The following is a 25,237-nucleotide window of genomic DNA, read 5'->3' as shown; positions in this document are numbered from 1 at the left end:
TCACGATACCTCTGTCAAGTCTTTTAGCTAGGCAGAATCTCAGATTTTTCATTGCTAAAACTGGACATTTTATTCATTTCTTAGAGTTGTTTTGAGGGTTAATAGCTCTAAGATGGAAAAGTACTTGGTAGTGTGATTTCTTACATGGTAGGTGTTCATTAATATTAACCAAATTTGTATTAGGCAAATCCCAATGACAACACTACTTAACCTGCAATAATGTCATAATGAATCTGGATTTCATATGTAATTATTGAAAAATTGGGGAGTTTTAACAATATTTTCAATTAACTTAAACTAAAAAATTAATATTAAAATATTTCCCTTTTTCTAGTTGTTATAATTTTTATATTAAAAATGCAAATATTTTACAGTAACTTTTAATTAAAAATGAGGCATACTTTATTTCTTTGGTTAACGATCTATTACAAAAATGACCAAAAATGGTTCATTTATTTTTAAACTTCTGCCGCATTTCTAACTATAAACCACAAGTTGAAAATATTGAGCAATATTTTTCAGAAGAAAATTTATTTTTTTAAACATTTGTGTCTATTTTAATCTAATTTTTCTCTTTTACTGTATTGATTTGCAATTGAGAATCAGTGGCTCCTGGTGGTATAGAGGACTATGTAAATTATTTCCTGGCAGGCCTTGGTAGCACATATGCTTCTTCTAAGAATAACTAAGAAGCAATCTGCTGATGAATATAGTTTATATCCTTGCATCCAAGTCCTTCAGGAACATTCAATATCTGTGCCACCTAAATAGAACAAATACTCTGACTCCCAGCTACTCATTCTCGTTTCTCTTATATGCCATTAAAAATCTGTAGGACATAGGTGTATTTAAAATAAAAATACTTATATTTGTTTTGTACAATACAATAATTTTAAACCAAGTATGAGTGGTTTTTAAATATCCACAGAGAAATTAACTTAATCTTAACAATAAAACTTAATAGTAAAGCTACTAAAATTTTCTGTTCACATAAATTAAACAAAAATGAATGAAAATATTACCCTATAAAGCTGAAAGAACACCAGCTAACTTCACCTTGAATATTATCTTAATTTATGTTTGTCATAGCAATGGAAATCATAACTTTAAGAAGAAAATGTTTTATGGATCTCTTAAAAACCATTTGATGAACAAATATTTGTCCAGCAAATTAAGGTGATTTTATTAGACATATTTAACCATGTATCACTAAATGGCATCTTCAAAATCACAAGAAGTAGCAGCATCTTATTTATGAGGGCCTCAGTTTGCCTTAAGATAAAAATTTTTATTAGTATATTTTTTTACACAGAGGTGCTATGTCTATCACATAGGTTCTTTTCTTTCATTTCTAAAGATTTTAGAACTTCAGAGAATAAAACATCCTCTCAGCACATCTGGTAGATTATCCATTTGTACTGTCTTCTCCAACAATGAGTACAGATGTGCATTTCTTCTCATCATAGTTTTAGTAAGATTTTTATACATTTCCTCTAAAATTCCACTTTTAGTTTAATGAAATAGTTCATAAATCTTATTAGCACTTAAAATATACATAGTATCTACAGTCGTATCTTCTTTCTTTATATCTAATGTCAAGAATTTGTACCACCTTCTCATATTTTTTTTCACCATCTCTGCCAGGCATTTATAAATTGTATCAGTGTTTCTAAGAGATGACATTTTGGCTTTGTAAAATTTTATATTACATATTTGTTTTCTCTTTTACTTTTTATTACAACTGTAATGAAATAAAATTGAAGTACACTAATTAAAAAAATTTAAAAAGCATATTTAAAAGCATATTTAAAAAGCAAATTTGATCACTTTTAGTATATGTACATATACACCTATGAAGTAATTGCCACATTCAAGATAACCATTTTTTCACCTCCACATGTTTCCTCCTGGACCTTTGTGAAACCCATTTCTTCCTCCATCCCCATCCCATACAATCGCTGTTCTAATTTCTGTTAAACTACAAATTTCTTTTGTGGTTTTTGTTTTTTTGTGTTTTGTTTTTTTTTTTTTTTTGGCCTGGCTTATTTCACACAGAATACTTATTTTTGAGATTCATCCATGTTGTTGCCTGTATCGGTAATTCATTCCTTTTGTTGCTGAATAATATTCTATTTTATTGGTAAATCACAGTTTATTCCTTTAATCTTTCTATGTTCTGATATTTAAGATCATGTCTTATAACCAATATACAGTTGGGTTCATCTTAATCCAATATTACAATCTTGTTATTATTACTATTTCCTTTGGTTTTTAAATTTACCATTTTACTATTTTTCTAATTAACTCTTCTTTTCTTTTTCTTTTTTTTCCTTTTTTTTGATAAATTATAAACTTTTTATTACTCCAAGTTTCCTTTCTATTGGTTTGCTAGTTTTATATACATAAAAAAATCTTAATGATAGGTTTCCTGGAGATTATACCATGCCATTTATGCTTGATATATTGATTATGATTAATATTTTTCCAGCTACCTATTCACCTGACTTTCTATGTGTATTCCTACTGATTTATACCTTTCATTCCTCTTCATTTATTCCTTCCTCAATCTCTGAGCTTCCTTCTAGTGTTCTTTTCCTTCTACTTGAAGAATGTCATTTAGAACTTTGTCTGGGTCTGCTGAAGGAGAATGGTCTAAGCTTTGATTTTTGAAAATGTCTTTGCTTCTCCCTTTTTTGGAAGGCTATTTTTACTAATTCTTGAATTTTAGGTTAGGAGCTATTTTTTTCAACCTTTAAACATATCATTATATTATCACTGACTTCATTTGGGTTCTTCTATTGATAAGTCACCTGTCAGTCTCCATGTTGCATCTTTACCAGTAATACAATTAATTATTGCCAGATTTGGGTGCTTTATAGATTTTTTATTTGTCTTCATTTTTAGTACATCCCCAGTGATGTGCCTAACTATGATATTCTTTATGTTCACAAAGCTTTGAAGCTTTGGTATCTGTGATTTGATGTCCTTAATTGTTTTTAGAAAATTCTTTGTGATTATCTTTTCAAATATTGCTTCTTTTGCAGGACTTTCCCAACTTCCTTTAGACTACACATATCTCATATGTAACATATGCCCCTTTCTCCATTTTTCATCCTTTGTCTCTGTTTCCATCTGGATATCTTCTTCTGACCCATCCTTTGTTCACTACTTCCCTTTTCAACTTTGTCTAATCTGCTGGTGAACACACCTATTGGTATTCATTTTAATTCTTATATCTTTCACTTCTAGGACCTTCTGGTTGGTTTTTATAGTTCCCAGTTTTCTGTGCAAGCTTCCATATTTCCATTTAATCTTGTCAGTAGAAACATTAACTATAGCTATTTTAAAGTATAGCTCACTGAATCACTGCCTGCTTAAACTCCATCATGATTTTCCAATTACACACACACACACAAGCCAGCATCTTTTCTTTGGCTTAGATGGCCATGTGTGATTCTTCAACTGCATCTATTATGACATTCCCCAACGCCTATTCTTTATGCTGTGTATGACTTGGTAGCTGCCCTAATCTTTTCCTCAAATTAAGTCTTCCTCTTCCTCAATATTTTTGCATCTTTCATGTATCATATTATTAGTGACTCCTCTTAGACCACTGTCAATATTTGCCATTCCCCCTTTCCAGCCCACTCCTCATTTATGATGACATTGACTATATTTTCTTCCCGTTGTAAATCCAAGCCCGAACACATTACTTGGCACATGATAGCCATTACATACTTGTGAATTGATTCAGTAAATGAAAGCTATATTTCTCTTGTTTATCTGTTCTCTTAATAGTAAAAGGATGAAAACATCCAGTTCTTCACTTTATCTCATTCATCTTTTTATCTCCCAGAGCACTTAGAATATATTATGTGATTGTGTAATACATTTGACAAATTGAGTTGAACTGTACAATGCTCATGGCTATAAAATTCATAGAGAATATGAATAGATACATGGTATAGATATGGAGACATATATCTATATTATATATATATGAACTATATGATCATACCTATTACTGTGACAAAACTATTACTAACATTCTTAAATACTTACATGATTTTAACAAAGTAGTGAATTGACTTTTCCCTGATTTTCAACAATAACTTTTTCTACAATTTTGAATATCTATAATTATGGTAACAAAAACATAGTTTGACCATGATCCAAATACAGAAGCAGAGAGGAGATGTTTGATTTGTAAGAATTATTTTAAGATGCTATTTTCAAACCAGTTTATTTTTAATATATATCAAATATTTCTTTAAAACACTTACAAAAATTACTTAAATAATTAATAATTTCCCTTTGTCCAAGAGGGGGGTCAAGCTGGCAATTTCTGATACTGACTCTCCCAACATTTCCTGTGAACTTAAAAGAAAAAAGTGAAACCAGAATGGCACCAAAAACTAAGACTTGAAAAGCAACCTGGTACTAAAATCTAGATGGAACTTCTATTTAACAAAAACATACCAAGGAGTTTGGCTTGCACAAATCTGGCTTATACATTTTCTGCAACATAGTGGCCTACTCGCCAAGAAGTAGGTAGATGGAAATTTTCACTATTCTCTTTCTCTAGATGTCATCTTAGAATAGATATATTTGGCTGATTGTCCTAGACTCTGGGTCTGGAGTTCTCTCTTGTCCAGCAAGACAGCAGGACGCAGGACTGAAAATGCAAGAGAGGCTAATGTCTGGAAGGAGACAAGAGCCCTAAGTAAGGGTCCTTGGTCCATTTTTATTAAGATCAGAAGGCTTACAAGCGTGATGGATGTGCACAAAGAGACAATGAAACCGTGTACATTAACTCATAGGCATGAGGAAAGGGGGTTTTGAAGATATGCAGTGTTAGGGGTTTGGATCAATACAAAACAAAATTCTGGTGCTACGTGGAAGGTTGTTTACATTAAACATGAGGAGCCACCTGTTTACCTGAACTGGCCTAGGGCACAGAAGGACAGAGCATGCTACCTCAGGGTCAACAAGGCACCTTTCTTTTGCTAATTAGCTCCCCTCTGGGCAACTTCACCCTGCTGTGGCTGAAAGTCCTGTTTTCCTATTTACCTATTTTTGTCCTTCCTTCCTGTGAAAGCTGCTTTCTGCTATTGCACTAAATTGTGGGGCATTTCCGCCTTGAATACTTAATCTTGTTTACCTCATCTCAGATGTTTTCATCCCGACATTCCTTATTCCTATATCTTTGTCCTATACTGGGGGCCTTAGCCCCATTTACCTAACCTAATCTTGTTTACCCAAACTTGTGTGTGTACATCCTATGGCTTTGTAATTCTTCATGCCTTCTTAACCCATCGGTGCAAGCTCAGGAAATTCCTAAGCGTATTCCCCATAGCTGATGTATACCAAGGAGATGACTGCCTCTCCTATTTAAAACTGCATGAATTGCAGAAAGAATGGGTTTACACTTGCACTCACCTACACCACAGTATTACTTTACTATTCTGTTTCTCTTCAGATACTGTGCTTGTGAATGAATGGTGAGGAAATTTGCCAGAAATGGCATACTACACTTTTAGAGGGTGGTCAGCTTAAGTGAGGGAAGAGACAGAAACCTGGTAGCAGCACAGTATGATGGGATAAATTTTTACCTATTGGACTGGCTCAACGTGCCCAAGAGCCTTGTCATGTGGACAGCAGGGGATTCCATCTGATTAGTCAGGGCATAGCAGTGAATGCCACTAGACACTGGAAAACCTGAGTACTGTCTAACAATAACAACCATTGTCCATTCCATCTTAGGAGTGAGGATCTAGCAGAATGATGCTAATAACCACAAAATGGAGACTAAGCTGGAATAAGAGTATTACTGACATAAAACAGATTTGTTGGGAAACACCAGAGCTGAGATGCAAAGGCGAAGATGAATATGAAGCTTGTTGAAATAAGGTGAAGCTTCATGGATAAAAGAATACACTCTCAAAATTAAAACCTGCTTTCGGAGGTAATAAATAACAGTACTGATGTAGGAAAAAAAGAATCAAATATTACAGAATATAAACAACCAAAAACACCTCAACCAGAAGATGGAGGGAAGATAGTAAGTTTAAACAGTAATAAAGAATAGTGTCCATAGGAAGGCAATTGAATAGATTCTAACCTAAAATTAATTATTTATGTCTTAAGGAAGAAGCCAAAACACTTAAATAGAGTAAGTATTTAAAACATAATTGAAGAAAACATCCTGGAGGTGAAACATGCCAAACTGCACAGATGAAAAATGTTCACCATGGTTTAGGCAAAATTAATACAGAAACTAATGACAATCCTGAAAAAGAAATTTAATAACAAAATAAGAGAAAATAAACTATAGGTTTGCAGACAGAAAATAAACTAAGAGATCTGACTAAAAACCAAAAATCAAACTGGCTTAATGCTTCTCTCCAACCCTAAATGTTAGTACACCATGGTCAGCATATATAGCATTTTGAAGACAAAGCATCTTAACCCATGAATGACATTTTTAGCCAAACTGCTATTTATGTAAAACAGAGAGTAAGATACTCTCATAAATACAAGGAATTAAAAATATACCAACCATAAATTCTTTCAGAAAATAACACCATCAAAAACTTCACCAGCCATTCATGAAGTATATAAAAATTAAAAATTGAAGAATAGGGATTTGTGGTACAAATTTTTAGTAGCATTCACTAAAATCATTTAAATAGTAATTCAAGATTGTGAATATATAAAAACAGTTTTTGAAAGGAAACCTCAAGTTGTAAAAGCATCATTTAATAAGAATAATTCAATCTATAATTCAATCTTTAATTCAAGATGTATAAAAAAGATGAAAATTGAAAATGCAGGGAGGGCAGATATTTTATTTTAAAAAGCCAATAATATTCTATTACACGGGGAGATGTCAGAAGACACTGTTTTATTTTTTTGATACTGTCTTATTTTGACTTGGGTAATTAAAAATTTTCATATTAAGGCATTTATAAAAAGATGAATTATTTCAAACATTCAGGAAAGCATAGAGAGTGATAAAATATCCATGTACCTACCACCCAGATTAAAGAGATCTTGTTATCGATGCTTCACATCTCTTCTCCCCCCCTCCCCATTTTATTATTTTCTTAAACAAAAAAATACCATGAAGCAGATCATGGCACTTATTCCCCTCCCACCTGTTCAATCACCCCACTTTCTAGTTTCCACCACAATCCTGAAGTGTATCCTGCCTGTTTTGTTTCTATGGTTACCAAACATGTTTTCATCTTTCACCAAAGTGGAAAACTGATTTATGTGTTTTAAAATTCTACAGAATGTATCATGATTTACGTATCATTTTAAAACAATATTGAGTGAAAAATGCAAACTGCAGAATTATGGAAATCCTACAGCAGTTAAAATGAATGAACTTGATTTATATGTACTAACATCAATGAATCTTTTTTTTTCATAAATGAATCTGAAAAACATATTATACAGCATAAAAGCTGGGTTTTGTAATAATCTAGTGTTGATACATATAAATCAAATTTAATAACTCTTGCAGCTGTGTGGCTTTCTGCCATATAAATATACCACAATTTATTCATCTACTTTTTTATTAAAGGATATTTAGCTTGTTTCCAGCTATTTCCTATTACAGGTAATTATATAATGGACATCTTTGTACATATCTCTTTGTGTGATTACATGAATGATTCTTTAGAGTATATACCTAATAGAGGAAGTGTTGGAACACTGAGCATGTACATTTTCAGCTTTTATAGGTATTTTCAAATTATGCTCCAAAGGTGCTGTACTGGTTTACACCAGTTATATATGAGAAGTCCTACGTATGCATTTACTCACATTCTCATAATACTCTGCAGTGCCAGACTTTTATTTTTTATTTTTTTTTAATATTTATTTATTTATTTATTGTGAGAAAAAGAGAGAGAGTGCATGTGGGAGGGGCAGACAGCGAGGAAGAGAGAGGATCCCAAGCAGGTTCTGTACTGTCCGTTCAGGGACTGCAGGGCTCAATCTCACCAACCATGAGATAATGATCTGAGCTGAATCAAGCGTGGGACACTTAAGGACTGAGCCACCCAGGTGCCCTGTGCATTGTCAGACTTTAAAAATTTGCCTCTCCCTCACTGCGGGGTGAAGTTCAATATCTTTTCATGTGTTTAGCCATTTTAGTTGATGTTCATGTTTATTCTTCTGTAATTCATATGTATGTGTAAAATATATATCATATGTATCATATATATATTGTATGTATTTGCCATTTTAAATTGGTGTGTTTGTTGTTGTTTTTTTAAATATAGCTTCCAGGAGTTTTTCTATGATCTGGATATCCCAAATTTATCTGTTATATATTTTGAAAATATTTTTCTGCTGTTAATATATTTTCACCATTTCTCTTATTTCTGTTTTATTTATTACTGCATTCTCTTTGTAATCCATGTTTTCTTGTCTTGTTTGATAAATGTGTCTGTACTCCAAAGTCACAAATATTTTTCTACATTTTCTTCTAGAATTTTTAATTTGTGCTTTACATTTAAGTCTTTAATTAGGGAAACCATGTGTCCCATTCTGCTAAACAGGGTCTCAAGTGTTTTAGAATTTATCCAAGGTATTTCACTGTATAATGAAATATTGTGATTAATAGTTACATTAAAATAACCCATTATTTCCTTAGCAGACTTCCTCTTTAGATTTCCAACTTCTGCCAGGGTCTTGTCTGATAAGTCTTTTCTACTGTAGCAATGGAGTTCAAACTTTGAGCCATAATTAAATCCAAGAGATGGCCAATGATTACCCTTCTCTATTCCCAACCTTTTCCAGGTATAATATTACCAATTTCTCCTTTCCAAGGATAGTGTACAATGAGTGCTCTCCAATGTGAAGAAACAGGAACAACTTGCTCCCAGTGTTTTGTGTTTGTAAAAGTATTACGCTCCATCATCTTGCCAGCTACTTGGTGCAGCAGCCAGGTGTGCAATGGCCTGTGAGACCCAGTATCTCCACACTGCTATATAATAGGAGTTTATGAAATATACATATGGGAGACAGAGGTTGAGCAATTTTGCTCTGGTACATATTGAGAGTAGTCTGAATTCTCTTGCTTAAGTGGCTTTATAATATATCACATATTACAAATCTACAGTATTTGTTTATTGTTTGGTCATGCTTTTTAATTTTGCAATGAACCCTTTTGCATCAGTGAGCTGGGTATAAAAAGTGCATGTTTAATAAAAAAATAAGTATTAATTCCTATTTCTCAATAAAGTTGATGAAGACACATATGATTTGAAGGACTATGGAGGCCCTAGTAATAACATCAACCACAAGAAAAACAGAAGATATAAATCTATTGAAGTATCAGTATCTACTTCAAAATGAGCAGTTAATTGGAGAAGATTAAAGATGATAATTTAAGATATGTAGATGCAGAAGGTGGATGATGTACAACTCTGTGAACACTGACTTTTCCCTTAGATCAAACGATTACTCTTCTAAATTAATTTCACTCATGTTCAAGCCAAGTTGTTTTCATGTTATGTGTGAAAAGTTCATCAATATAACTGTTAATGTGTTACTTTAACTGGCAGAAGTAAAGTATTAAAGAATTAAATGATAAGAGTTTTTTTTTTCTTTCCAGTGTTATCAAATGCCTTAAATAGAAGATCACTTAATTCAACTTGAACCACATCTTAATTTTTCATCTTGTTAGTGAAATCAAAGTGAAGTTTTTGGAAATTCATTCTATCTGAGGCAAACAACAGATCTTACTTATATTCCTATTATGAATGCAGTTAAAATAATAAGCAGTGAATATAATATTATTTATTTTGTGATAATAACATAAATAAAAATATTTCTGGAGCACAGAATAATGTAAAAAAAGTTATTATTAAATTAAGCACACTGTTCGTAGGAATGTAAAAGGGTGCAGCCTCTATAGAAAACAGTATGAAAGTTTCTCAAACATTAAGTATAGAACTACCACATGATCCAGCAATTCCATTTCTGAAAATAATCTGAAAATAATGGGAAAACTAACTCAAAAAAGTATCTACAGTATCATATTCACTCTAGCATCATTTGCAATAGCTAAGATACAGAAACAGCTGAAGTGTCCATCAACAGATGAATGGATGAAGAAAATGTGGTGTATACAATGAAATACCATTTAGACTTAAAAAGGAAGGAAACCTTGCCATATGTAATAACATGGATGAAGCTGGAAGACATTATGCTAAATGAACTAAGCCAGTTACAAAAGTCACAAAAGCAAAAAAACAAAACAAAATGAAAAACTGCATGATGCCACTTATATAAAGTATCTAAAATAGTCAAACTCATAGACAGTAGAATGGTGGTTGCCAAGGACTGACTGAGAGGGGAAAACAGAGAGGTGCTATTTGACTGGTGTCAAGTTTCAGATACACAAGATGAAATTCTACAGATCTGTTGTACCACTTAATGCCTATAGTTAATAATACTTAAAAATCGGTTGACCAGATGCCATATTGTGTTCTTACTACAATAAAAGAAGCTTATAAAAACATTAAAAATACACTTACAATTAGTTGTAGTGCAACAGTAAATGAATCACAAAATGTGATGAAGTCAATATTGAATAAAGCAACACTTCATACATAATTTATCTCACTGTTAACCATCATAAAATGAATTTTATAGGTATTAAAGCTTTAAATATCTACTTTCTGAACAAACTAGATGTCCTAAAATTGGGGGGGTGGGGGATTTAATATGAATTTGATATAAAATTTAATATGAATTTGTCTTGTAAAGTTTGGCTATATTTTATTCAAAATTCTTTGGAAATCCTCAAAGTATTCCACAAAACGAATGCTAAACTTTAGGTTCTGATGATATAGGTAGATTAAAACTTCTAAAAACAGAGCTTGCAAAGAAGCTCATCTTTATAAGACCTATGGAGTACTCATTGAAAGAAATGTGACCTCCAATGGCATATAAGATTTATTTTTTCAATATATGAAATTTATTGTCAAATTGGTTTCCATACAACACCCAGTGCTCATCCCAAAAGGTGCCCTCCTCAATACCCATCCCCCACCCTCCCCTCCCTCCCACCCCCCATCAACCCTCAGTTTGTTCTCAGTTTTTTAAGAGTCTCTTATGCTTTGGCTCTCTCCCACTCTAACCTCTTTTTTTTTTCTTCCCCTCCCCCATGGGTTTCTGTTAAGTTTCTCAGGATCCACATAAGAGTGAAAACATATGGTATCTGTCTTTCTCTGTATGGCTTATTTCACTTAGCATCACACTCTCCAGTTCCATCCATGTTGCTACAAAGGGCCATATTTCATTCTTTCTCATTGCCACGTAGTATTCCATTGTGTATATAAACCACAATTTCTTTATGCATTCATCAGTTGATGGACAGTTAGGCTCTTTCCATAATTTGGCTATTGTTGAGAGTGCTGCTATAAACATTGGGGTACAAGTACCCCTGTGCATCAGCACTCCTGTATCCCTTGGGTAAATTCCTAGCAGTGCTACTGCTGGGTCATAGGGTAGGTCTATTTTTAATTTTCTGAGGAACCTCCACACTGTTTTCCAGAGTGGCTGTACCAATTTGCATTCCCACCAACAGTGCAAGAGGGTTCCCATTTCTCCACATCCTCTCCAGCATCTATAGTCTCCTGATTTGTTCATTTTGGCCACTCTGACTGGTGTGAGGTGATATCTGAGTGTGGTTTTGATTTGTATTTCCCTGATAAGGAGCGACGTTGAGCACATATAAGATTTATTTTTGAAATATCTTTAATTATTCTGATTTGTGGGAAGAATATTTTGATGAAGCACCTTTAAAAAAATAGATACCATTATATTCTCTGGGAATGAAATAAAATTGATAAAATCTATAATTGTGAAAATCTTAATTTGCTGAAAAATTCAGAATATTCGTCAATTTAAACAACTTATTTCATAATTTAAAAGGTGTTTGTCATGCAGCTACTCCAAATGGAGGTAAAAAAAAAATAGCATGAAAATACTCAGGCTAAAATTTTTTTATATTGTAATGAAAAAAAAAAGAAAGTAGTTATTTTGTTGATCATATAAGCTAAACCAATGAATATACAAAACTGGGCTTATTGTATGTGCTAGGCAAGGGACATCATTTTGACAGCGTTTCAGTCTGTCTTAAATGGGGAAGTTAGGAAAGGGTTTCAGGAACTGGAGTTAGTTATGGATGGTTTTATGGCAGAAGTGAGCAAGCACGGTCTAGGCAAAGATTTGTCAGATTTATAAATAAGCAACTTGCTGGAATAGTCAGTGGCCTTTGAAGTATAAGGATCTGTGAGCTATTAGTGCTACTGTTATCTTAGCTTGATACATGAGTCCTAAAATGCTACAACATTGTATTTGCACTTAAATTGTGTTGCAGTGTATCTGTTTGCAAGTCACAGTTGTTTTTTTCTTTCTTTCTCTTTCTTTTCTCTCTTTCTTCCTCTCTCTCTCTCTTTAATGTTTCTTTATTTTTGAGAGAGGAAGAGAGAGAGACAGAGTGCAAGCGGGGGAGAGCAGAGAGAGAGGGAGACACAGAATCGGAAGCAGGCTCCAGGCTCCAAGCTGTCAGCACAGAGCCCAATGCAGGGCTCGAGCCCACAAACCTTGAGATCATGACCTGAGCCAAAGCTGGATGCTTAACTGACTGAGCCACCCAGGTGCCCCTCTTTCTTTCATTGTCATGTTCTGCTTCAAGTTTCATTTCCATACCAATAAATATACTTCTACACACACACACACAAAATTCTGACAGAATAACATTCTAAATGTTTGAATAAACCATAACTTATTTAACCAATCCACTATTATTGAGCACACAGGTGATTTTCATTTTGTTAATGTTATACAATGTTTATCCTTGTACATATATCAGTGAGCATTTGCCCAGTTATTTCCTTAAGATAAATTTTTAGAATTTGGATTGCTGGTCAAAGAAAGGAATTTAAAAAAAGGTTTCTGATAAAAATGATCAAAGTACTCTACAGAGGCTCTGTCAGCTGTGTATTGGCTTTTTGGTTTCTCTCTATCAGATCAAGACTAACTCATTCATTTATTAATTTAACAAATATTCTTTTAATGCCTATTACGTGCCAGGTACTAAGTAATACTGGTGTTTATGATTTATACAGTCCCAGTCTTAATGAATCACGATAGTAGAGAAGTTGGAAGGGCTTAACATGTGCCCTTAGAATGTGGTGGCTCCATTGCACTCAGTGAAGTGTGGAGAGGTCTGGCTAGAGCTGCCAATAACGCAGGAGATGGAGAGAACCACACAATGAGCAGCTGGCACTTCTACTGGTTAGCGCAGGGGGTTTGATATTTCCTGTGAGCCATACAGACACTGAAGAAGGCCAAGAGCTGTCTCAAGGATTGCTTGCATGGCTAAAAGGAATATAACAACAACAACAAAAAAGACTGGAGGAAAACTACCAGAGGTGGGAGCAAAGCTAGGATGGGAGTAGGAGTTGTATAAACTCAGGAGAGTGACTGTGTGCTTCAGGGAATGGCATAGAACAGTACAAAGCCTGCAAAGGGAATCTCAGAAGAATCCACAACAATATCTCTTGAAAGAGAGTTGGCTTGTGGATGCCTGACATGAAAGAAGGTACCACCAGCCAAGTTACAGCAGCCTCTGTCTCTGCCCACTCCCCCCCACCCCCCACGAGGCTGGAAGAGCAATGTGGGGAGAAGTGAAAAGGTGACCATGCCCCCATTCTTCACTGCATGTCACCGACCTGAAAGTCGGCCTGAGTTGGGGAGGAAAACAGTTTTGAATTAAATGAAAGTTTGAAATTTTAATTTCGTTGAGTCTAAAAGTTTTGTTACCTGAAGTTGAGGTGATTTCCATAGCTGGGAATGAATTTAAAGCTACAGAATCTGCCTGCGGTATAGCCAAAGGGCAGTGAAAGAGATCTAGCAGAAGACATCTGATGGCAGTAAATAGGTAGAAATAAAGCTGTTTTACAATTGTATTTTAACAAGTTCAGTCTGTGCAATAATCTGGTTAAATAGGCAATTGCAGTAAGATCAACAATCGCTACTGAAGTAAAGTCAGCTTTGTCAGCTATATATAATCAGCTATACAAGCAGGGTACTAACCTGGACTTCAAAGCCCATGAAGGGTCCTGTGAAATGTAATTTTGCAATTTAATTGAAAATTGAAAATGCAATTGAAAGCAGCCTGACTGTAGGAACTGGCTACTTTTATAGTAGATAGTGAACACGCCTCTTCTTTTTTCTGGGAAGTGACCAGCAAAGCAGGAGTGAGAAATGTAGTTCTTCAATGTAACATCCACATTCAAGAATTTCCAGATGCTTGGGTCCAGTTAACAGGAATAGATTAGGCCACTCACTTTCTTTGTTACCCTGACTGTGTTTCTACAATAAAATGAAAAAATGCATCATAAGCCACCTACTTCTGTAACTCTTTCATCCTAGTGTGGTAAATAGGATATGAGCAAAGAATTACAAAAAAAAAAAAAAAAATGCTGGAGGAATGAACAGCAACTAGAAAATGAAGGCATTGAGACCCATATTTAAAGAATGCAGATGTTATCTTGAAGACCACAGGAGCCATTAGAAGATTTTAAGCATGGGAGTTGCCCTGATTACAATGAGAAAGTTGGAGAAAATATCAGAGGCAGAATGACCACTTAGGAGGTCATAGCAATAATGTGATTGAGAAATTAAGAGAATCTAATGTAAGGATATAACTGTGCCTACAATTGGAAGTAGAATCACCAGGAACCTACGTGGCTAGCTAGAGATGGAGAAAGCTTATAAGGCAACACTTGGCAGCAGGGTGCTTGAGGGGGTTCTGCTACACCTTACTCATCCCATGGCACAGAGTCAACAAAAACCACAAGGAGAAAGCCACACATTAATTTTTAACATAGTAATTCCTTCCACTTGTAAATATAGCCATATGGTGCCCTGGAATTTGACACAACAGAGTAGTATCCTTCTGTTGAGAGGATTAAGAAGAGGAAAAAGGGAAGATCTGGGAGAGCGAAAGAGGGTGTTTGAGGAAGGAAGTATGATGAGAGGGAGCTGTTTGGGAGCATTGCTTTCCCTGTGGTTCTCTGTTAATCCTTTCAATTACCTGCTTAGATCAAGTTTAAACCAGTTTCCAGGATATGAAACCTGGAATCATGTCATGACCAATTTTGTATTAAATTCTCTACTAGATTTTCTTCAACATCATAAGATATTCCTGGGAAAGGGGGTGGGTAGGGCTGTATGCACTGTGGGTGTGGTATGATCATGCTGTCAGAAGAGACCTCAGAGTAGAGGTCACAGTAGTCTGAGGTACTGATATCTGTCAGCAATGACCTGTGATGTTCTGCAGGTCTGTGATATAGGAGGAAGGAAGATGGTGAAAGGCATTGATAAAAGGGGCTTGTACTTGGATCCAAACATTGGCACTAAGTTTTGACCCTAATAGCAATGGCCACTTTATTATCTTTTTTAGAGACTCCATGAATTAAGCAAAGATTGTGGAGCGTGAGTGGATAGTTCAGGGTCCCTTGACTGTGAGTATGCTCATTGATGAAAAAGGCAGGTTCCAGTCCTGTCACCTCAGCTCCAGATGCTATAGCCCATGTAAGTTGAAGGGCCAAGTTCAGGCTGGAAATGGTTAGGTTTGTTTCTTTAGTTTGTAGATAGACTATAAGCACTATTTGATGGGATTACATGCATTAATCACTCAGGATTCTGTGGGTACCTAAGAGCACTAACAGAAGGCTGATGCTGGCCCTGAGATTAAAAAAAAAAAAATGCTCTTTTACTGTTTGGTTTTTTTTTTTTTTTTTTTTTTGGAAATATGGAATGCCTCATGAATTTGCATGTTATCCTCATGCAGAGGCCATGCTAATGTTCTCTGTATCATTTCAGTTTTAGTATATGTGCTGCTGAAGTGAGCATCTCTTTCACTTTTTAATCAAGAAGTTGATTGGCTTTGTTGTCTTCATTTGGTTTTTTGACTTTCAGGCGCAATTGAAAAAAGTCAAAATATGTTTATGGCTCATTTTCAATGAATGAGAACAATGAACTTAAGTATTTCACCCTAATTTATCTATCTATCTATCTATCTATCCATCTATCTATCAAGAGAGTGAGAGAGAGAGAGAGAGAGAGAGAGAGGGAGAGAAAGTGAGCACACTGGAGTGGGAGAGGGGCCATGGAGAGGGAGAGAGAATCTCAAGCAGGCTCTATGCCCACTCTCATCATCATGAGATCCTGGCCTGAGCTGAAATCAAGAGTTGGATGCTTAGCCAACTGAACCACTCAGGTGACCCTTTTATTTTATATTTTATTTAAAATTATATATTTACATAAGCATAGATAAGTTTTTTAGTGTGAATTTTAAATTTGATAAAAGAAGGAATCAAATCTTTTTATTCTGCAAAGCTGATTATATAAACCTCATATTAAACTTATAATTTCATTGTTTGCAAGGAAGCAGCTCACACTGAAGCTCCTATTGTTTTTATTTCTTTGCCAACTAAAAGTAAACAGGATCTGGAATTATTTTTAGGTGCAATTTGCACATCCTGAAAAACAGTGACTAAGGAAAACATGCATGAGCAAGCAAACAACAACAACAAACAAGCATGAAATAAGATTTCAATACTCCAGAAGTAAACTATCTCACAGGTCTTAGTTCATGACTTTTCTAATCATCACCTCTGCCAATAAAATCTTTTATTAGTCATTATCATTACATTATACCTTATATGTCTTCAAATATGAACAGTTTTAAAGTCTCTGAACTCTATCCTTCACACTTTACATATTCTTTTCTTTGGGACATCACATTATTTAATTCAAGAAAGAGTCATTTTGAACTTTATTATGAGCATACAGAGCTGTGATTCATGACTCATGAATCAAAATTCTAGGACCCTCTAACTAAGCTGTATAAAATCTTAAAACATCCCAAGATAATATCGTATGTTGCCAATTGGTTGAGGAGTGCCTTATTGATATTTTCATTCTACTTCTCCAGTCTGTCTACAGTGCCTTTTGCAATGGTTAAATTTATTGTTAAAAGTGTCCATGGATACCTACCAATAATAGGAAAACACATAGAATTTGGGGGAAAAACGGTAATATAACTGCTAGGTATGTTTTTATGTCTGATTGCATATTCTTTTCTGTCTGTAAATGTTATTGTAGGCTTATTATATTCTCAGTGGTTCACTAGGTTATATGTATGTGCATAAGAAATTAAAGACATGACATTGATCCTTCAATTGTTTAATATTTTATTTGCATAGACGAATACACAAGGATAACTATGTACAGTGACATATGTTGATATGTATATTATATCAACATTTAGGTTGAATGTTATGCATTACAGGTGTAGGCACTGATAAGAACGAATGATCAATGAGGGCAAGAGAAATGAAAGGAGGCTTCATTAAGAAAGTGAAGCTTGGGATGCCTGGGTGGCTCAGTCGGTTTAGCATCCAACTTCGGCTCAGGTCATGATCTCACAATTCGTGAGTTCAAGCCCCGCATTGGGCTCTGTGCTAGCAGCTCAGTGCCTGGAGCCTGCTTCAAATTCTGTCTCCCTCTCTTCTGCCCCTCCCCCACTCACACTCTGTCACTCTGTCTCAAAAAAAACTAAAGCAAAAAACAAACAAAGAAACCGAGGCTTAAAATTGACTTTGAGGAATGGATAGAATTTATGCAAGCAGAGTGACAATGGTTTATCAAGCAAGGAATCAAGCAAGTGCAAGGTGCTTTTATGGAGAGGCAAAGAAACCAGTCCACCTGTGGGGATGACAGTTATAGGCATGGTGGGAAATAACATCTAGAAGAATGAGGTCACATGTCCATATTGCTGCTAGCTCTGAAAAACAGGACTGAATACATTCTTTTCATTATTCAACTCAATAGACATTATGTACCTATGAGATAGGGCAATGTGTTAGGCAAAGGGAATATATGTGAGACAATGTGGGGGAAATGGTTAAGTAGTATGGCAGAATCAAAATGGTGTGTAGAACAGTTTTGCAAAATTAGCCTGCAGAAAATAGATATTTATTAAGAAATCATCACATAGAGCAAGTTTCTAGAAGGAACAAAAACATTTTAGAGTCTCAAGTAATGCACTGTACTAATCAGGATGATTTGTCATTTTTAGACCATATGAAGGTTCTCTAACAATTTATTCTCACTTCTGAATCATCCCTGCTCTCAGACTGCTCTCACTTGCTGATTTGTATGGAGTGAGTTATGCTCACAAATATATATTATGCTCGCAAATATATATTACTTTTCTTCTAGGGAAGGCTCCCTGGCCAACTATTTCTTTATCTTTGATTGTTCAGCTGTCATATCTTCTCATTTTCTAATTTACATTTTCTCAAAAAAAAAAAAAAATAGAGGAGCATTCTCTTTCTATCACTGAGCAAATTGTAAGTTTCTATTATGTTCAGGAATGTTTTTTTTCTTTTATATTACAAAGCTTTTCAAAACCAAGAAATAATGCAAACAAATGTATTTTCCACAGTCAGTGGAAGTAAGGATGAGGAAAGGGTGGAAGGGGTTAGAAAATATATTTACACAGCTGAAGCAAAAGTGCTTGAGATGCATAAAATATAAAGTAAGGGATCCAATCCTTCTTCAATTATATTTGTTAAGATCTTTTTCTTTTCTCATGAATAGAACTAGGAATGAAAGTGTAAGTTACAGAAATAGTGGAGCTATACCATTGCCCATGTTTTAGATATAAGTAGTAGTAAGTATGATTTCAGAAAGAATTTTCTCTGACATTCTTCAACAGTGCAAATATATCATGTATCAGGTTTCAATATTTCTTGATATTAACAGTGACCAACTGGGCATTTGTAGGTTTATTATAAGAAAATAAAATTTAAATGGCAGCCTAATAGCTACTGAGATACAACCTTAGAGGTTAGCAGGTGATGGGTTAATTTCTTACAGGAAAGAACTGCTTTCCATTTTTATTCACCTAGGGAGATGGGTCAGAGTAATTGGACAAGTCTGTAGTCCCTGGGCTTTGCAAGGGGCATAGGTGAGAATATAATTTGTGAAAATTGGAAGCTAATTATCTTCAGCAATGAAATAGTGACCAGATGTTTTCTTCTGCATAAAGTGAGAATTTGGGGACAGCTTAATAGTAAATAACACATTTTTAGAGGCTATACAATCTCCCAGATTATGCTGATTTGGGTTATAATTTCTAATTTGATTGAGATGTTCTTGTAAAATTTTTAAAAACTAGTAAAGTTAAACATCTAAAAATAACACACTTGCTTTAAAAATACTCTTTAGCTTTTGGTAATTTAGTAATCTCTGCATGAATGAACTATGAAATTGGTACCATTTTCATTGGCTAACTTATAAATTACTCACTACCGCTGGATACTGCAAAATGAAAATAATTTTTGTTATACTCTTCAGGGTAGTTTGTAGGAAAGAAGCAAAGGTGAAGCACCATTTCATTTAATGTTTGACCAAAAGGACCACTTAATGTGGCACTGTTACAGATCTTAAAGGAACTGGGTAAGTGAATTTTATAGCATAGTACAATGAGGAAACTTAGAATAACTTGAATATTCCTTTTCTAGTCATGTTGGTCATCTTAAATGGGCAGGGAATGAACAAAGACTTTTAAGAATAAGAGTTCCAGGCACCTGGGTGGCTGTTGGTTGAGCATCCAATTTGATTTCAGCTCTAGTCATGATCCCAGGGTCATGGGATTGAGTCCTGGATTTGACTCCACACTGAGCATGAAGCCTGCTTAAGATTCTCTCTCTCCTGCCCTCCTCCCCCACTCACGCTCTCCCTCTCTCTAAAAAATTAAAAGAAAAAAAGACTAAGTTCCATTTAGGAAGGCAGAGAAGGAAAATAAAATTGACACATAAAATATCCTAAAATTAATATGTTTTATTTTTTATTTTTTTTAAATTTTTTAATGTTTTTATTTATTTTTGAGACAGAGAGACAGATCATGAGCAGGGGAGGGGCAGAGAGAGAGGGAGACACAGAATCTGAAGCAGGCTCCAGGCTCTGAGCTGTCAGCACAGAGCCCCACGCGGGGCTCGAACTCACGGGCTGTGAGATCATGACCTGAGCTAAAGTCGGATGCTTAACCAACTGAGCCACCCAGGCGCCCCAATCTAAGTGCTATAATTACATCTTTTATGAGTAAAAAATAACTAAATATATTTTGCAATAATTTGGCTTGAAAGTGACCAATTTGGGTGTAGTTATTAACTTTGTCCTATACCCATTAAAACAGTGATGTATCATTAAAAAAAATCAAAATCAGTTTTTGGAATCATAAAGGCCACCAAGTCTATTACTGATTGCTTTCCAAGTTGGAATTCTCTTCTCTGTCAATTTCTGTGTGACATTAATTAAATTTTTCTGACATTCACACATTTCAATTATCCATATAGGTGAATATGATGTTTAAAAATCCTGTTCTCATTAATATAAAACAAAATGTGAGTTCTGAAATGATTCATTAGCAGAGAGATTCAGGAATGGAAAAAGTACAAGCAGTGTTAGGGTCATGCGAACACATTTATATATCAAATATCAACTATTAATAATGCTTTTAAGGTTACTTTTATATAAATGAGGTACTGCCATGGAGGGAGACATACCAAAGTTCTCAAAAGATAATGAACTCCAAAATTCTTAGTCTAAAGGCTTAGTTTGCATTACCTAAATAAGTCAATAAGTGTACTACCAGTTCATTTGGCTTTCTAATTTGCAAAATCTATATAAATGCTATTATCACTTCTTTTCACCTATTTGATTGGATATGATGTGATTGAATTAAGGAGGATTCAGCTTAATGATCACTTTCCTGGCTCTCTTGGCTTGTGGGTCCACACTTGCCTCAGTCTCTCACCCCTAAGTGGAAGAAATCTAAATATCTTTGGTTTTATTACTCAATATTAAATCACAATTCTGTTGCATGTTTTATTCTTTCTTCCTTAGTTGCAATGATAGATTCTCCATCTTATTCCTTGCAGATCTGCTTAGAACTTTGGATGTTGAAATTGTTCTTCATGGTTGTATTTTTGTATTATATACCCAATGCTACTTTGTATATTGAATATTTAAAAATCCATACATTACTGTCATAAATTCTATCCTTATTTTTATAGATGTCCCTTTATACTGTCTCTCATTTTATGCTATTTTCACAATATTTCTGTCTCATCTAGCAAAGGGGACAATTATTTTTTTAATGTTTATTTTTCAGAGAGAGACACAGCGTGAGTGGGGAAGGGACAGAAGAGAGGGAGACACAGAATCTGAAGCGGGTTCCAGGCTCTGAGCTGTCAGCACAGACCCTGACATCGGGCTCAAGCCCACAAACCGCGAGATCATGACTTGAGCTGAAGTCAGATAGATGCTTAACTGACTGAGCCACCCAGAAGCCCCACAAAGAGGACAATTATAAAACAAATATGCAAAATGCACAACTTTCCTACAAGCAACAGAACAACTAGTTAAAATACTAATGTAAAAGGTTAAAATATATCCATCATATAAAATAATAGCTTATTATCATTAATATATAAAAAGCACGCTCATAATTTGAAAAAAGCCCAACCAAAAATAAGCAAAGAATAACAAAAGTAAGTGACAAAAGAAAAAATATAAAGCCACTAAAGATATGTTAAATTATGAACTGTTAGTTGGTGAGGGTTTTTTAAATGGTCAGTCTAATGTATTTCTTAGGAAAATGTAAATTGAGACAAATATTTTCTGAGGTGATTTGCAAAATATAACAAAAATCTTGAAAAGATCCATAAAATTTGATGAAATAATTCCATTTATGGATTTTTTTTGCTAAAGAAACCATGAATGCATACAAGGAATTCTGTATAAAAGCAAGAAAAATGTAAGTCTAAATACCCAAGAAAAAAGTATAGAATTAATACATAATATTGTAGTAGAGACTAGTACAACAGAGGAAAGGGCAGTAGAATCAGAATGCTTAAAATTAAATCTGAATTTCTCACTTATGAACTGTGCATCTTAGAGTCTTCATATAATCTTTATTTACCTTGGATTTGTCATCTATGAAATGTGAATAATCTCAAAATATTAAGAGGAATAATCTCAAAATATTGACAGGATTAATGAGATAATACTATAAGCACTTGGAACAATGTCTACCATGTAGAGGCACTCAGTAAAATTTATCTATTGCTGTTTGATGAAATATTATGAAGTCATAAAATCATGTTGTTAAATATTAGTAATATGAAAATTATGAGCATTATGTTAAGTAAATAAGTATGAATCATATAATATTTCAATATAATGAAGTCAATATTTTTGAACTATCTCCTAATAATGTTCCCTTCCTGTAGTCTAGTTTCTTTCCCAGCATCCCTTTTTCACTCATAACTTCAGAAAATGGGAGGGTGAATGCCACCAGAGAAACAGAAGCACAGGCATGTACTGATATGACAGAATTCCAGTTACCACAGTTTAGTTAGACAATACTAGCTCCCAAACCAACGTGGTTTAACTTTCAGTGATCATGGTATATTAACTGTGAGTAAGTGCATAAAGTATATACTTCACCACTAGTTCTGTAGTCCACAAATCACTATATAAATAATAGATATAAACTATGATCAGTGACCAATCACATAACTTCTTTCAAAGTCTGTTGATGATTTGTTATTGTGCAAATGTTAGTTCATGAACAGAGAGCAAAGCATGTAATTGTGTTGCCTCCTTGTGTCCAGATAATAAATCCATCTGACATAGCTTTAGCTTACATAAGCTTACTCCTGACTTCAAAAGCCACCTTGGGATGGAGGGAGGGAAAACATTTTAAAAGGGACTGACAGGGAGTTTAAATTTTGAATATACCGAACTCTTACCAGAAATGTTTTAAAACCAGGATTGGATATAGGTTTTATTTTTGTACACATTTTTTTACATATTACATATGTATAACATTTGACCTCTCTATGATTATATAAAAAGGACCAGAAGAGCCAAAGTGATATTGAGGAAACAGAACAAAGCTGGAACCATTACCCTTCCCATTTCAAAATATATTACATAGCTATAGTAATGAAAACAGTTGGTACTGAATAAAGACAGACATATAGAACAAGAGAACAGAATAGAGCCCAGAAATAAGCCTACACATATACAAATCAATTGATCTTCAACAAGGGAGCCAAAAATAAGCAGTGGAAAGAGAATAGTCTCTTCAACATATACTGATAGGAAAACTGGATATCCACAATGCAAAACAATGAAACTGAACCACTATATTACATCATACACAAAAATCAACTCAAAATGGATTAAAACCTGAAATTTTAAAACTCCTAGAAGAACACATAGGGTAAAGCTTCATGACATTGGTTTTGGCAATGAGTTCATGAATATGACATTTAAAGCACAAGCAACAAAAGCAAGAACAAGTGGAATCACACCAAATTCAAAAGCTTTTGCATAGCAAAGTAAACACTCAACAGAGTGAAAAGGCAATCAACAGAATGAGACAAAATACTAATAAACCATATATCTGATAAGAAGTTAATTTCCAAAATACGTAAGGAATTCCTACAGCTCCAGAGCAGAAAAAAACAATTTAAAAATGGATAAAGGACTTGAGTACACATTTCTTCAAAAAAGATACACGAATGGCCATTAGGGCCATTTTTCAAAGGTGACCAACATCACTAATCATCAGAGAAATGCAAATCAAAACCACAATGAGAAATCACCTGGCACCTGTTATAATTAGCATATATATATATGATAATGATATATATATACATAACTACATATGGTGTGAATACATATCATTATATATACACACACACATATATATACACATACACATACACATACATATACATATATATACACATATACATATACATATACATATACCATGCAAACAATAACAAGTGATGGCCAGATTGCGAAGAAATTCTAACACTTACAAAAGAACTCTTAAATAAGAAAACAAATGACACAGTTAAAAACTGGGCCAAATACCTTAGCAGATACCTCACCAAAAAAGATATAAATACGGTAAATAAACACATGAAAAAAATGACCCATGTCATGCCATCAGGGAAATGCAAATTAAAATGACAATGAGATACTACCACACACATATTAGAATGGCTGTCACCCAGAACACTTGTCCATGACAAATATTGGCAAGGATAGAGAGCAACAGGAGCTCCTCTTCACTGCCAGAGGAAATGCAAATATTGCCCCTTTGGAAGACAGTTTGGCCATTTCCTACAATAATAAACATACTCTCACCATATGATGCAACGATCTTTCTCCTTGGTATTTACCTAAAGGAGTTGAAAACCTAAATGTCTGCACAAAAACCTGCATGTGGCTGTTTATAGCAGTTTTACTCAAAATTGCCAAAACTTGAAAGACACCAAGATGTCTTTCAGTGGGTCAATGGATAAATAAACTGTAGCACATCCAGACAATGGAATATTATTCATTGTTAAAAAGAAATGAACTGTCAAGCCATGAGGAGACATAGTGGAGGCTTAAATGCATACTAAGTGAAATAAACTAATCTGGAAAAGCTACATGCCGTGTGACTTCAACTATATGACAGTCAGGAAAAGGCAAAATTATGGAGATGGCCAAAAGATCAGTCATTGACTGTGGTGGAGGAGGAGAGGTGAACAGGCATAGCACACAGGATTTTTAAGACATTGAATATGCTCTGCAAGATGCTATAATGATATTTGTCATTATACATTAACCCATAGAATGTACAACACCATGAGTGAAACCTAATGGAAACTATGGATTTGGGGTTATTATGATATGTCAGTGTAGGTTCATCCTTGGTTAAAAAAAAAAAATGCACCAATCTGGTTAGTGATGTTGATGATGGGGAAGGCTATGAATGTGTGGGACCAGGAAATATATGGGAAATCTCTGTACCTCTCTCTCAATTTTGTTATAAACCTAAACTGCTCTAAAAAATAGGTCTTTAATAAATTTTTTTTTAAAAATGAGGGAATAGATTTCCCTCCCCTCCTTTCCTTTAGGACATTTACTTTAGAAAACTTGAAATTGCTAAGTACTTTCTCCTTTTTTTGAAATGTATATAAATTCTTTTGAAAGCCAAGTAGGCCTTTTGTCAGCTTTATAACCAGGCATGTCTCTCTCAAGTACTTGGAATCCTTCTCTG

General features: G+C 34.4%; 1 non-coding gene across 1 annotated transcript; it reads right to left on the bottom strand.

Annotated features, from left to right (window-relative positions):
* Positions 1-15,841: 15,841 nt before the first annotated feature.
* LOC122236763 lies at positions 15,842-15,948 on the bottom strand. The gene has a single exon (XR_006215015.1). It is a non-coding gene; the product is annotated as a U6 spliceosomal RNA (small nuclear RNA).
* Positions 15,949-25,237: the final 9,289 nt, after the last annotated feature.

Source organism: Panthera tigris, chromosome A2 (genome assembly GCF_018350195.1).
Source record: "Panthera tigris isolate Pti1 chromosome A2, P.tigris_Pti1_mat1.1, whole genome shotgun sequence".
Lineage (NCBI taxonomy): Eukaryota > Metazoa > Chordata > Mammalia > Carnivora > Felidae > Panthera > Panthera tigris.
Note: the sequence above shows the minus strand (reverse complement) of the source record. Positions and strands in the feature narration are given on the sequence as shown.